This window comes from Strigops habroptila, chromosome 3, assembly GCF_004027225.2.
Source record: "Strigops habroptila isolate Jane chromosome 3, bStrHab1.2.pri, whole genome shotgun sequence".
Classification (NCBI taxonomy): Eukaryota; Metazoa; Chordata; class Aves; order Psittaciformes; family Psittacidae; genus Strigops; species Strigops habroptila.
In genome coordinates, this window is record NC_044279.2 from 64,814,136 (window position 1) to 64,829,367 (window position 15,232).

The following is a 15,232-nucleotide window of genomic DNA, read 5'->3' on the forward strand; positions in this document are numbered from 1 at the left end:
CATAGAGCTATACATTGTAGCTATATACAATTTTATTAACAAGTCTTTGTTAAATGCCCTCAGATGCTATGGGTGGAAACATATAGAGGGAGGCAACAAGTGTTGTAATGAACTGCCAACTACTGTTTGCTTAAAGATCTGCTTACCCGTGTGTTACAGACTCCATGCTGCTAATAGCCATGCTTTGGCTTTATTGTCTGTGTTGATAGCCTGCGTGCTTAGGATAGTCAAGAAATCCCTGCAGCATTATTAATGTGAGGAGGCCTGCCTGTGCATGAGCACATGTCTGTGTATGTACACATGTAGCCTATATGAACTATCCCTTCTTAACATTTCTGCTTAGGAAATCATATAGAAATCTCAAAGCTGCTGAGTGAGGACCTATCTGGCAGCTCAGGCCAACTGTTTGGCCCTTCATCTGAAGCAGCATGAGAAACGGCAGGGTTTGGGAAGATTGTTTTACTTGCTGGCTATACCCAGAAGGCTGCTAGGTAGCTTGGGTTGATGGCTGTCAGCCCATTGCATCTGTTCCTGCTATCTCCATGTGGGTGATCAATGCCTGGTGAGAAATGCTCCTTCGACAAAAAACAGTCTGTAAGCAGTAGCTGGGGGATGACTTGAAGTCACCGGTCACTTGCTGATTTAGTGGTTTGTTGTTGTACTATCATTTGTGTTGGGGAACTCGGGGTGTCTCCCTGACTGTCCTGCCCTGATTGCAAAAGGTGAATGAAAGGCAGGATAGGACATTTTCAGTATACCCAGCTCAATTCCCAGCCCTGGAAGGGGTGTCTTTCATGCCAGGCTCCACCACAGCCCTTCTCTGCCCCAAGTTTCTTCCCTCCTGCGGGGTCGGGGACCAGGAGAAGGCAGAAGTTCTCTGCAGCCCCAAGATTCAATCGGAGTCATGAAGTATTTTAAGCACCCCCCATCCTTTTCCTGCTGCTGCTGCCGCAGCTGCTGTGCCCCATGCTGTTTCTTTGTAACAGAGAGAGAAGGACAGAGGCAGATTTTCTTTTCGGCACTTACTGCTGCTCAGCGTTCTTCACTATCTCCTGTCTGCAGGCACAGCAGTTGCTCCTGTTCCTCTCTCGCCCTTGCTCAGACAGATGCCTTCTATGGTTTAGCACCAATTTCCTAAAAATAATGAAGAACTTTACTGAACAAGGAACCACACACTTATTTCTATTCTCCAACTGACTCTGCCTGCCCATTTCGGGTGAATCCGGTGTTAAGTGCCTTTAGTAAGTGCCTTTACTTAAAGGCTACAAACAGCCTGAGGCAGTGATTGATTTGTCCCACATGTATGCGCTGTACCCAGCATCCTGTGCTCTAGACTGGGGCCTGATGCACTATCACAGCTGATGCACTACCTGGTGCAAGAGAAACCTTAACATAGAAGGAGAGAAATTCTTGTATGATAGCACAGGGAATAGTTTTGGTACTCACCCCTTATGCCCTAACCTTAACAAAAAAACACACACAAGATTTTTTTAAGTTTTTATTATTATTAAGCTGGCAGCTGGCCTTGCTTAGCACTCTGAAGCTATGGCTATGAAACATCATATCAGCGCCAAGCCAAACTCTGTCACTGCAGTTGTACCCATCATGCCAGAGCCTCCCTCTATTCCCACGCCCATATACTCTGGGAGATGCTACCAGCAAAGCACTTATGGCACAAGAACAGCTAAAATTGCAGCTCTGTGCTTTGTGGTGCTATAACAAATCTTCTCCCCTCCAAAGCTGCAGCTAATAGCACCTTACAGGGAGATCAGACTCTGTGGAGTAGCACTGACAGCCATCCCAGCACTGCCATCCAGCCACTGCCCAAAGGCATCCTCCTCCAGGGCCAGGCTGCCTGGGGTCCTGCAGCCAGGACAGGCAACCACATGGAATGAATTTGCCTCTCACCTATTTATTGTGGAGCCATGTGGGGGTTAATGCTCCTCTTTCCCAGTTGCTGAGTGACCCAGGTGGGGCTAATGAGTGCTTGCCTTGCTTAGCTAATTAGAGGTGCTGAGAGCAGCAGACTGCAGTTCTAGGCATGGGGCACTTGCAGAGGGAATATAGTATGTGTGGGGTTGATTTCCAGCTCTTTATTTTTTTGTCAAATAAAAACCTCTGGCAGGACTAATACAGCACAGATGGGAAAGAGCAATGAGATGAGGCTTCACCCTTCTTTGCCCTGTCTCTTCTAATGTGCATTATTCTGGGGTTTGAGGAGGCAGGAGCAAAAGATTAGGATGGCTGGACCATTTGTTCCCCTTCAAAGATAGATTTCCATCTGATCCAAATCAGTGTAGTCCTTTGGAGTCCTGCATAGGTCTCCCTACTTCCACAACTCACCCCTCTTATGTCACCTCTCATCTCTGCAGGGTCTAGCAGGGTGTGCCCCAGTGGCACACATGGCCTGGCCAGTGGTGGTCCTTGCTGAAACCTGTTTCTGCCCAAAGGCATGTGAACTTCACACTTTGCATGGGACACTTATGGACCCTGAATACTCTGCAGTCTGGTCAGATAGGGCTTCACCCACTCTCCTTGTCTGCGATGCAGTATCCCCACCGGTGGGGCTGCCCAAGGATGCTGAAGGGGAAGTCCCTCCTCTCAGAAATGGGGGGAGAAACTGAGGAAGGCCCAGTATGGCTGCTGGGCTCAGCAGCCCTGCCCCGGCCCCTCACGTTTGCACCACAGAGGTTTTGCCACCGGGGTGCAAGACCCTGAACAGACAGACAGACAGAGTGCACCGAAAGCCAGGGCTGCTGCCTGCCATTCCCACCCATGCACTGTGGGGCATCCCTGCAGCCCCACCGGCGACTGAGGCTAGGCTCTGCGGGGCTGAGACTGCCACTTGCCCCACTGTGGCCTCACCCCAAGTTCCTGTGCCTGGTCTGACCTTGCCCTGCCCTGGCAGTGCTGGGACAGAGAGCTGGGGCTGGGAGAAAACCAACAGCCGGATGTCTGAGGCACTGATGGTGCCCACTTGAGCTGAAAACCTCGCGGCCAGGAAGGTTTGGGGTGCGAGACCCCAGGTTAAGGGACGATGCTTGCCCCGTGCAGCTCGGCTTTGCTTGGCAGGCAGGTCATGGCCAGAGCTGCTAAACACTGCTCCCAGCCATCCCATGTGTGGCAATGGGCCGGCCAGCACATGACAGCTTGAAGGGATCTGGATTTTATTACAACATCACCTCTATCACAGCACACCCAAAGAAGGCCCTTAGCTGCTGATGAGCCTGTCCCATGCTCACAGACTAAATCTCAAAAAGTTGTAGCCTGAACTCTCTTTTCCTTGCCTGCCCAGCTCTTTACATACAAATTGGAGAGAAAAAACAGCTGCTGCTGAAGGGTGCTTATTTTAACTTGCAAGCTGCATTTCTGTTGCCTCTTTCTAGCTGTTATTTAGTTCCCTTCATGTTGTTTTCCTCTGGCTTTTCCTTTGTTTCTTTCCTAGGGAAGCAGCACATCATTATGGCTGGTCTTTCTCTAGAGCTCTCCTAGCTGAGGTCATTACTTAGCTTGTGAGATCCAGCGAGGTTGCTGTTTGTATGGCTGTGAGACCTATGAAAAAGCAGCTAATCAATTCAGAAAATCATCTGGGTGGTAACCCCACTGTCAGCTTATTTTCTTCCCTTCCACTTAGACATCAAACTGGCTGAAGAGGGCTCTGGGGAATGAGGCAGGCACTGAGAGCTGCTCTTCTGCAGACACATCTGTGTCTTTCATCAGCAGGGCTCAGGGAATAGCACTAACCGGAGAGGGGAAAATCTCTTTGGAGCTGAGAGGTTTGTGGTCTCTGTCCTCTCGCTCTGAAGAGACCCTAGCCAGTGGGGAAACGATCGTTTGAAAAGTGGCTAATGCACTAACATTGTTTGGCAGAAACTGTCACATTACAGACAGGGACAAGGCACAGCAAGGAGGCTGGTGTTAGGATAGCCTCGTGTCAGCAAGCAGATCCTGGTTGCCGAAATAGCTCACGATGTTTAAGTGGAGCAGCAATTGGCAATAGCACATGAAAATGGTCTTCTGGTAAACGAACTTACTAATTGTTGCACTTTGCTTTCACCCACTCTTTCTGTGGTTTGTGTCTTTGGGGATGACACCAGAACAGTGCACAGTCAGAGCCGTAAAGCCTTTACCACCGCCAGTTGTAGTAATTAGAAGTATAGATGCATGGCGCCTTGTACGCTGGGACTCAGTGGTGTCACAGCTCATTCAGAGGAGATAAGTCACACCTGAAAGGCATTCTCTGGTGGACCAGCTAGCCCTTTGAAGGGTGGGGGTGGCTGCACGTGAGTGTGTCCTACCCGTGGATTTGGCCAGCAGTCTGGAAAATGTCAAGGTTAGGAAAGGCTGAGCTTCATTTGCTTTTCACAGATCTGGGTAATGAATTTTTCATTTTAAAGTATTGTTCTAGCTTGAAAAGCGAGTCTGTAGCGCTGGCGTGGGGTTCCGCATCTGTCTCTCAGTTGCTCTGGACCACGCTGGCCCATTTTACTAAACAGGGAATTTGTTATGTTTTGCAACCCTGCAAACTAAACAGGAGGCCTGAGGCTTTAGTGGAGTTTTGCTCCTCATATGGCTTTATCAACATGGCAGATTTTGCTCACTAACCCTTTATATATTAGTCTCCTGTGCTGGCATTGCTTTTGCAAGGAGACCAGGCAAAATCAAGGCACAGGAAGGGGAAAAGCATCAAGAACTCAGTTTTGTCACTAGACGGAGTACTTTTAATTCTGAATGCAAATGGGAAGCAGAACCCCACAGTAAAAACAAAGGCGTTTTCCTCCCCAGCCAGGGTTGAGTCAAAGTCTTTTTCTTCCTCCTCCTTTGTGGCTGCAGCTTGATAAAACTCCATAAAAGAATGAGCAGCTTGAAAAGATTCACCGGGAACTTATCTCCCTGTTTCATTGTGTGAAATACAGAGATATTGAATTGCATTGGAAATCATATCAGGACAGCTAAAGGCAGTATCTTTTCACACTGCTCACATCTTACCTGTGGAACTTGTTTCTGCCACGTGTGGTGGAGCCCAGGGGTCCTGTCAGGATTCAGAAAAGGGTTCAGTAGGTCTCAAACAGTCTTCCAGACAATATTAAAAGCTATAATTAAAGTAACAAAAGCTTCTAGTGACGTAAGCCCTGCTTACCAAAGCTGAATTCAACCTTGGCGTGTGGACTTTGGGAAGTGTTTCATCAGTAGGCATGTCTTCCTGCTCCTGCCTACTGGAGGTTTGTGTGTCCCTTTCTATGATGCTGACCCCAAGCAAAACCAGAGTGCTAGAAGAGAGGAAAAGTTAGTGTGATACAGCACAAACCAGTTCCTCTATTTTTACTGAAACTGCCAAGCACTGAATATGCCCACTGTAATCCTAACCAGTCCAGAGTGCATCCCAAGGCTAGAGGGATGGTTCAAGGGTAATGCCTCCAGTAAGGGCTTGTGCTAGGGGCATGTGAAAAGGTGCAAAAAATCCTTTGCCTTATACATATGTCATGGGGCAGCGAGTTCCACAGCTGAACTACCTGCAAACAAGAAAATTTCCTTTTTATCAGTTTTCTTTCTCTACCACCTGCTCAGGTGGGAAGCAAACATGAAAACTTTCTTTTTTTTTTCAGTGAAACCAACTTCTCCCACAAGTTGTTTGTGCTGCAGCATTGATATTTCCAAATAGGTAGCTCCTAAATGTTTTCTCTCTAAAAGTACTTTACCTGTTTTAAGCATCCCTGAACGGTGCCCACACCATGCCAGCAGTGTGCGTTACCAACTGCAGTTGTTGAAGGGCTGCTGGCAGCCAGAGCACAGTCCCACTGTGAGCTGTAAGAGAGACCAAGGGCTTGCCAGCATCCAAATAAGGGACCAGCCTGGTGCCCACTTGATTGTATGAGAACAATCAGCATTAAACCACCATATCCACTCACTTAGTGGTGTTCACGCATGCAGTGGCCTGTGGCAAGCTAGCAGCTGGAGCAAATTCAGTGGATGGGCAACAGAGGAGAAGAGGAGTGCTCCGGCCATGGCAGGACCACAGTGGGAAGCGCCAGGTTCACAGCCCAACTAAACCCGACAGCAAACATGAGCATGTGCTTAGAGGCAGTTCTTAGCAGAGTAACTGCTTGCCATGAGCAGATTGTGACTAACCATGAGCATCCCCAAAAGCACAGGAAGACTGAGGCACCCCATGCCTTTCTCTTGCCAGTTGCTGCCTGCCCTGCCTGGCCGTGTGGGGAGGAGGCACACATGGGGCTGACTTGCCCACCCTGTCTTGGCTGGGCATATTTAGTTTACTCTCAAGGTGCCCACTCCCCTCCCTGCTGCTGCATGGTGCTGGATCAGCCCCACGGCTGATCGGGGGAGCAGAGCCCTGCGGGAGGAGGGTGCAGCTGAAGGGGCAAAGCTCTGAGTGTCCCCGGGGTGGCTTCGCAGAGGATTTAGAGGGGGCTATTGGAGGTGGGTAGCAGGTGGTGTGGTGCTGAGCTGCTCAGCTGTTGTGTGGCTGGAGAGAGATGGACGCAGCTGGGTGAGGGAAGGAAAGAGCTCAAGGTCTGGCAGTCTTTCTGCTTTACAGGTCTGGAGTCGGCACAGAAACAGCGGAGAGCAATCGAGTTGGGATGCAGGGCCCTGGGCGCTTATGATCCCACTGCGGGCTGTGCCATGAAGCACCCTCACAGGGGTGTGATGAGCATGCACAGGGTCTGTGACAGTCTCACCCAGGGGCCCATGTGCTTTGTGCCTGGGTGAGTACCCTGGCACAGCCCCTGCTGTATGCCAGCAGGGGCCTTGGCAGTGCTCTCTGGGGCATACATTTATAGCTGCTCATGCAAATAACCTGGAAGTGTCCCCCGGAGTGGGACAGCTGGTCCCCGGCAGTGTTTTTGGGAGCATTCTTTATGTGCCCATGTAAGTACCCTGGCAATGTCTTTTGGGGCTCGCCAGCAGGGGCCCTAGCAGAGGCCGGGAGGCAGCATCTCAGTGGCTGAAGCCATGCCAGCTGAAGCTTTCCAACAGCAAAGCTTTCTTCTGCCCCGAACAAAGAGCCAATGTGGCTAGCATTATTGATCTGTTTCATGCCTTGCTGCTTTTAATGTGGCAGGAAAAGACCGAGAGGAGTTTTAATTTGTCCAAACAGCTTTAGACAAGGTTAATACAACTCATTGATAAATGCCACCTTTTATTAAGTTTTAATTACAGTGTCATTTCAACAGGCTGGACACACCTTGCCTCCTCAGCACAGCCAGTGGTGAGCTTTTTAAGGTGCGCTTCCTTGAGCTTCAGTGATTGATTTCCACTGCGGACCCAGGAGCTGACAGTGTGCCGGAGAGCCCGATTGCCTCAGCAAATTCCCCTTGGCACCAGGCCCCGTGCTGGCAATCACAGCTTTACGTCAGCAAGCCAGTTGGCAATGCACGCTGGGCTGGGGTGGCGGCGGGAGGAGGTGGGCCAATGGTTTCAGGGACAGTAAGATGTACACAGACTAAATGCAGTTGTTGGATCTTCTTTCTTCACACTCATGGAGGTGGTCCCTTCCAGCGAGTTGCAATCTGGCTGTGCCTCAGTCCCCGTGGCACAGCCCTCCGTATGTTTTATGAAGCCTGATTTCTTGTATTGCAGTAGGACCTCCCTGGGGCAGAAGCTGGATGCATAAGAAGGTGTGTGCATGCACGTATCACCCCTGAGGCACTGCACTGCTTTCCGTCCCCAGCGCTGTTCCAAATATTTGCTGAAAGTTGGCATTTTCTCTGTTTGCTCCCTCTTTTTTTACAGCAACTTTCCACATCAATCATTTCCATGCGATCAAGATCTTTGTAAGAGTGGAAAACACTGCTGCAGAAGGCACACGGATGACAAACCACTCCTTGGTTATAATGCTACAAGCCATTCTTCCTCTACTGCCCTGTGCCTTCCCAAAAAGCTGGGGAAGCAGCATTAGTGCTACCCAGCCTTTATTTCTGCAAAGGGTGCCTTACACAGAGGAGCAGGGAAACTAGAGCTCAGAGTGGTAGAGAACTCACCATGATGGAAAAGAAACGTCAGCCAGCCTTAAGTGGCACTTGCTGTCAGACCAAAAGCAAGAGGGTAAAAATGTCAGAGGCAAGACTCAATGAAACTACAGTACACAGGTACTACTGCAGGGTTTGCCTCAGGTGGTATTATGGCAGGGTTTGGTGGTGTTCAAGGAAGCAGAACTGAGGATTAGGCTGCTGTACAAACACCAATTATAACACAGGCTTGTCCCAACCAGGCAGAGTCTGGAACACAGATGAGGGGTGTCTGGTAAGAATCTTTTACTTTAAAATGCCTGCTGCTGTTACCATGGGCATTTGTGAAGGTGTGGTGCTTATGTCTGGAGATTGGCAGCAGATTATATTCACCCTTGGCATCTAAATCCTGCCTTGAGAAGGCTTAAACAGTGTGGTAGCTAGTGTCAGGGCCCTGAGCATATCCCCTGGGGGTTTGGCTCCCTGGGCTCAGGGCTGACTTAGATAATCATGCAGGTTTCTGATGTTTAAGAGAGCTCTTCGAGAAAGCTCTGTTAAAGAGCCCCAGTGAGGACCTGTCCTGTTGTTCACTTGTAAACTGAAGCTCCTGCACTTGGTCCCCAGCTGTGCTGCAGCCATCCCTGAGCCATGTACTCTGTTTATGTGCACCTTGGCCTGTGGACTTCAGTCCCTGACTTGACCTTGGATCTATTTCCTCACCATGGACTTGCCCAGCAATCGCTGGCCTCTTGGCTGAACCTGGTTACCATCACCAGACCTGCTCTGCTCTTCTTGCTTGGGTATTATGGGACTGGGCCTTTGCCAGTGTGGCCATTGCCCTGTGCCTGCCTTGCTGTGACCCTCAGTTCCAGGCTTACCTTCTTCCATCGAGCAGCTGGCCCTTGCTGCTTCCTCTCAGCTGACACATTGATTGATGCCTATATCTCCGATGTTGCTTGTGATTTTGCCTTGGCTGTCACCAAGAGAGTGAAAACACAGTGGGAAATAGAGTTGTCTGTCTGCAGAGGACATATCGATCAGGCAGAATATAAAGGAAGCAGCTCTCACATATTATAATGCAAAGCAGTGATGGGCAGCATTCCTGCATCTATGTGCACACTTGATGTGTGCTAGAGCCATGAGTGCTGTCTCTCAAAGCGAACAAGGCCATGGGAACGAGGAATTTTAGGCAAATAGTGATAATGGCTCTGCAGGACTCCTAACATGTCGCTCCGGAGGGGGCTATGCTAGGTGCGGAGTGGGATCCCTGGGTAAGCCTGAGGGGTTGGTCCCTGCAGCCATGCTTCCTCCCGTAGCCGATGATTCAGGTTACACCGCAGATCTAGCGGCACATTCCCCACCCTGTGCTTTACAGTGTATTACTCACACAGGAGCCATTCTCAGAGCTGACTGTGAGGCTCAAGAGCCAAAGCTTGTTCACCGTAATTGAAAGAAGGTGAGCTTGAGCTATGTGCGCCCAGGATGGGCTGAAAAGCGGTTGTATTCCTACGACTTCCACAAGACATGCCCTGTTTGGTTTGAAGACCCTACAAAGCCATATCCTTGAAGCCTCTGTCTGTGCCTCACTTCGTGAGGTCAGTGACCATACTGCAGCTTGTTGCTGAGAGGCTTGCAAAAGTGACACTGTCTGCTTCATGCCTTTCTTGTCACCCAGGTTGGAGTGGGTGAATTGAGGACTTCTCTGCTTGCTGCAGTGTTCTAGCGCTTTAGTGAAAGAGCACCTCTTGGGGCAATGCAGCCATGTAGGTGAAGGTAAGATTGCACCTATCACTACCTGCAGGACAGGTTGGGAGGTGCCAGGGGACAAGAGGCAAAGTGTTATGGGCTGGGCTGAAACGCTTCTGAAGAACAGGATGAACAAGTCTAGGCATGTCAGAAATGCCCTGAGCTTTTTCTGTAATGACTCCAAGTGGCTGGGCTCTGCTGTTGAGTGTGTACCCTGGGCAGGTGACTGTTGTGATGAGCACCCTTCGCCTTGCTTTCAGCTCTGTTGCTCAGGTGCTGCTAGAGTTGACAGCAGTATAAATCCCCACAGAGCACAACCCTGCCTAAGAAGCTGGGTAATGCTTGGGGGGAAAAATGTTTTGCTGGCAGCGCTGCTAGTGCTAGCTGGCTTGAAGCCAGTGTCTGCGTTTGTGGTGATGGTATATGGAGGTACCTGTAAAGGGAACGAGGCAGAAGCCTTGTTTTGACATCTCAAGGCTTTAATAAATTTTGGAGGTTTGCCTAGGCAGGATGAAGCTTGGCTACAAGACAGACACTTTTAATTCAAATGCTCCTTGCTACTATTAATTTTGTAGTATAAACCTGTTCTAAATACTGACTTGCTTGCCTCATGCACAGGAGGAAAAGAAGCCATACACACTGGGGTGACTTCTGAGCAGCTGAAGGTTGGGTGTAGCTGCTGGTGTGTTCCCCAGCCTTTGCTATCCTCTCTCCCAAAGCATTTCTGGGGCCTGAAAGTATAAGATAGAGCTATAGCTTTGGCACACAGTGTGGCGTATGTGTCTTCTGGTGGGACTTCTATGAGATTCCAGGGGGAGAGAGGGAGAGAGAGAGAAACCATGGTCCTGTGCCACTGCAAGGCCTTGTACATCTTACTGGTCAGGCTTGAAGTCTGTGTGATGGTGGAGCAACCTGGGTGATGCAGACACAGAGAAAGGGAGACCCAGATAGATAAGATGGTTGATGTGGAGACACAGGGTGTCCTGACAGAGATCATGGGGATGCTCACAGCTGCAGAGTGACCATGGATGAACTCAGATCCTCTGTGTCAAGGCGTGATGGACTCCCAGGGCAGATGGATTAGGGAAGAGATTTGATTTGCTTTATGTTCCAGCTGGGGAAGGCAGGTGGGTGGAGTAGGAGGCTGGGAGTGTGTGCGAGTGTTTAGATGTAATATAGCTTTTAGGAACAGGGATTTTGCCCTGCTTGTTATACCAGAATCAACCCTCTCAAAATCATGCTGATCCATGGGAGCCTGTGCAGCCTGGTGGTGGATGGACACCACAGGCCAGTCAGGAAACCCGACGTGACTTGCAGAAAGCAAGAAAACACTTTCCAGTGTGGCACTGGGCTTCTTCTGTCCCTCAAGTCATTCCCTAGAGAGAGTGAGTCAAGCACACTTGCTAATCCAGGATGTTTCAGTTGCCTAGTTTGCTCTCATTTTTACCCCTAGTAGGTAGGAGAGGGAGAGAACACAAGAACACAAACAATAGACTTGAGGCTTTGCTAATATTCTCTGGGAACCTTCACACAGAAACCTCGGAGACAGCTTGAGACTTGCTCTGGATGGCACCAAGCCTCTTTCCCAAACACCCAGGGCTCTCAGCTCCGCCCTGGGAGCCCTTGGCAGCCTGCTGTTTGCTCCCAAAGCAACTGGCTGCTAATACACACCACCTCACTTTGTTTTGTCTTTCCCCTTTTCACCCTCCTCTATGGGGTGACAGCAGTAGAGAACAACCCTGGTCAGGGGGAGGATTTTGAAGGAAATGATGCAGTTTGACTTATTTATTTTCAGGGTTGGAACTAGATGATCTTAAGGTCCTTTCCAACCCTAACTATCCTATTCCATGATTTATCTGCAAGCTCAGCTCAGCAGCAGCGCAGCGACAGCCTGTGTGCAGGCTGCTGCTGGTGTGCACCGCCAGCTCCACTGTAGTTAGAGGGTGAGTGCTGATGAAGCTGTTGGGCTCCTGGAGCTATGAACCCCGCTCTTGTGAGCAAGATGGATTTGAATTTTTGCAGGTGTGCTGGGAATAGCCCAAAGCACCTCATCTTGGTCTCTGGTCAGAGGAATTCACGGCTATTACATCTGAGAGCCAGGCGATGATTATAAATCAATGACTCCGCTCCCGGAGTGATTCATCATTAACCTGGGAATTTAGCTCTTTCTGTGGCTCTCTGCATCACCAGCTCCAGGTCTTGTAGCATCTCGAGTGTCTTATTTGTTTTAAATCATCAGGTTGCCATGGGTGTAGCTGAGGAGGAGTGGAAGGACAGATGCAGGGAGGCATGGCTGGGCAGCTAAGGCGAGGGAGGGTTTCTGAAGGAGGATGGAGCACCTTGAGAGTGAGCAGAGCTTGGCTGTAGGTTGGGGAGCAATGCTGCTGGCATGACCCACGGCAGAGCAGTATCCTCTCTGCTGCAGGGCTCCCACTGACCTGTTTGCTTGGCTGGTAAATGGCACATATATTTTGCCTGACTGGGCACAAAGCGAGTGTGTGTGTGTAAATACCAACCTGTGCCCAGTCTGAGCAAAACAAAGGTTATTTAGCAGGCCAGTGGGGAGTTTTTAATCATCCCAAACATCCTGGGCCACTCTGTTCTTAATAATTTATAGCGCTTAGCATTTTTACACCTTATCAGCATTTCATAGGCATTAACTGGGGGGCTAGGACCACTTTGGAGCAGGGGCTGGTGCTGTGGTCTCCCCAGGCCTAGCACAAAAGTAAGGAGCAAGCTTTCCACAGCCTGCCCTCATTCACTGCTGCACCTACCCACCTACGGCTGTCTTCCAGCTCCTTGTCCCACCTGACAGTTCTCCTCTCAAAACTAGAGCATGTCTTTTATGCAGACTTGCTTTAAAACTGCAGCCATCTAGCCGCTGGCCCAGGGAGCTTGGCTATTTCACCAGCAGGTACAGTAAGTAATCACCACTGTCAAGCAGGGCAGCTAGGCAGGGAGTTGATCCCATTCACAAATGAGGCAGCTGGCGCAGAAAGAACAGCTAACTGGTAGAGCTGGGATCGCATTTCCCAGCTCCAACCTTCTCTGCCTGGCCTTACAGTGGTATTTCCAGAACATGACTTAGACATTAGCATATTCAGAGAGGATAAGAAGCTAAAAAACACCCCAACCCTCTGTACTATAAGAAATGTTTGGATATGGCTTACTCAAAATGGGTTGACCACATAGGAAACTTTGCAGGGTCTGCACCTTTAGGTCTATCGTCTGCTGGACTTGTCAACACTGTAGTTTTTGCTGTCATCTACACATGCACCAGGGCTTTAATCTGGGGCTGGGTTCTGCAGTGGCACACAGCAAGCTGATCCTCCATACAGAGGCTGCAGCAGAAAGATGGGCTTTGCAGGACACTCGAAAGCACTATGTGAAATGCCAAGCTGAAAGATGAAGTGAAAAACTTGTGCCCACAAGCCCACTGCTGCTGCCGCCTCTGTGGTCCTTCCTCCTTCCTGCACCCCTAGTGCTGGGGACTGTGGCCATGCTCCCCTTTGCACTGCTGCTGCAAGGGACTGAGTGATGGGAGCAAACACCCCGTTGCAGTAGCAGGGAAGATAGATGCAGGAGGGAGAGGTGGGGGAATGTGCTGGAGGTGATGGTAGCCGTTGCCTCCAAGAAGCTTGAAAGGTTTGAAAACAACTGGTTCGCATACAGAACTGAAACTGAACCAAGGGGAATTCACTGAGAGAACTACATGGCCGCCACCAGCTATTTAAAGCTTCACATGCATCTGACATGCAGCTGGGCATAAAGAAAGGGTGTGCCTGCAGCTTGCATGGACATACCCCATGACAGCTTTAAAACAGGGCTTTTGAGCACTGCTAGGTACAGCTGCAGCAGCTGGGAGGTCAGGATGGGCTAGAAACCACCCAAGAAAACAGGGAATGGCTGGGGTATTTGATGGAGTAGGGCATGACCGGTGCCCCTATCAGTCCTGGCTAAACAGCAAGTAGAATTGGAGCCAGAGAGTTTAAGATTATTTCAGAAGCCCGTCAAGACCAAACAGGAAATGCAATGGCTGTTTTGTGGACAGACACACAGAGCTATTCCACAACCTCCAGGGAGGCTACCCACTTCTCAGCAAGAATTCAAACTAGCTGGGAGATGCATCAGAGTAGAAATGACCCCTACAACATTCCTTGTTGGTCCTTTATATAAAGCAAGTCTTCCTATACCATGCCTTAGTTCCCAGGGAGGTCAGAAACCTGAGCTGTGAATGCCTATGGGCACTAGAGAAACCCATGTCCTCCCACAAATGGGGCTACTGGTGTGTGGCAACCATGGCTTGGGTTGTCCTGTTCTCCTTCCTTCCACCCTCCACGTCCAGGCAGATCCAGCTTAAAAGCAGCTGGGTTCTTATTTCACCAGCGCTGGCCCCCCATGATTTTCCTTTTCAGAGCTTGGACCACATTTTAATAGTGAGCAAAGCACCTCAAACACCTTCTTACTTCCTAGCACAATCCTTGCAACATCTGTACAGCACTCTCCTGGCAATGACTGTGATTGCTTACATGGAGAAGTCCCATTAAAGAAGTGTTTTAGCATTGGACTTTGGTTTTGTTTTTCAAACTCAATTTGACAGGTTGAACCAGTGCTGCACATCTCAGAGGCCCTCTGGTAGGCACTTCCAAGACCTCTGCCTGGCTGTGAGCTGCTATTTGAGGTCCTCTGCACAGCATTTTACCCCCTCTTAATGCTCCTCCCTGGGAACCTGTCTCCAGCACCCAGTTGCTCACTGCAGAGATGGTTTTCTAACTGCCCAGCCTGAATTTTGTTTTATGGTCCTAATGCCAGGCTTTACTACTCTGAGATAATTAGAGCAATTCCCTTCTTTCGCATATGTTGTTCCCTTGAAGATACTTGTTGGTGGAACACTTGTCCCTACTGAACCATCCCTTTTCTGCTCCATGCACTTCTCTCTGCAGTCCCCTCTTGCACCTCCCATCCTCAGACTGTTTTCACCAACTAATAGATGCTGCAGAGCATAGTTGGGTGATCATTCCACTCCTCTGAGCACCCTTGGGGATCAGTATCCTCTTGAGACTGAAGAAAACACCCCCATCCTGCTGAGGAGCTGGCAAGGGTCCACAGCCAACCACCAGACACATTGCCCTGGCTGGGGTTTGGAATGCTTTGGGGAAACCCTGACTGATTCCTGCATGGATGCTGGGGCTGATCTCAGTGACAGCAAAGAGACCAGGAAAGGAGGAAAAGCTGGCAGGTGTTCATCTGAGATATTCAGGGAACCTGTCCACCCCACGTTCAATCTGCTGCGGTGATGCCAGCTAATGCAATTTCACATATTATTGACCAAATTCTACTTTCTGTGCCTCAAAACCAATCTTTGTCACTGCTGTGGGTTGTTTTCAATAGCTCTTGGCTTATGAGATCTTTCTTTCTTTTATTAAAAAATTAAAATCATTAAAATTTTGATTAAATTAAACCAAATGGACTTTGTTCTCCACTGGAAGCTGTTTATGGAACATCTGTTTTAAATAACT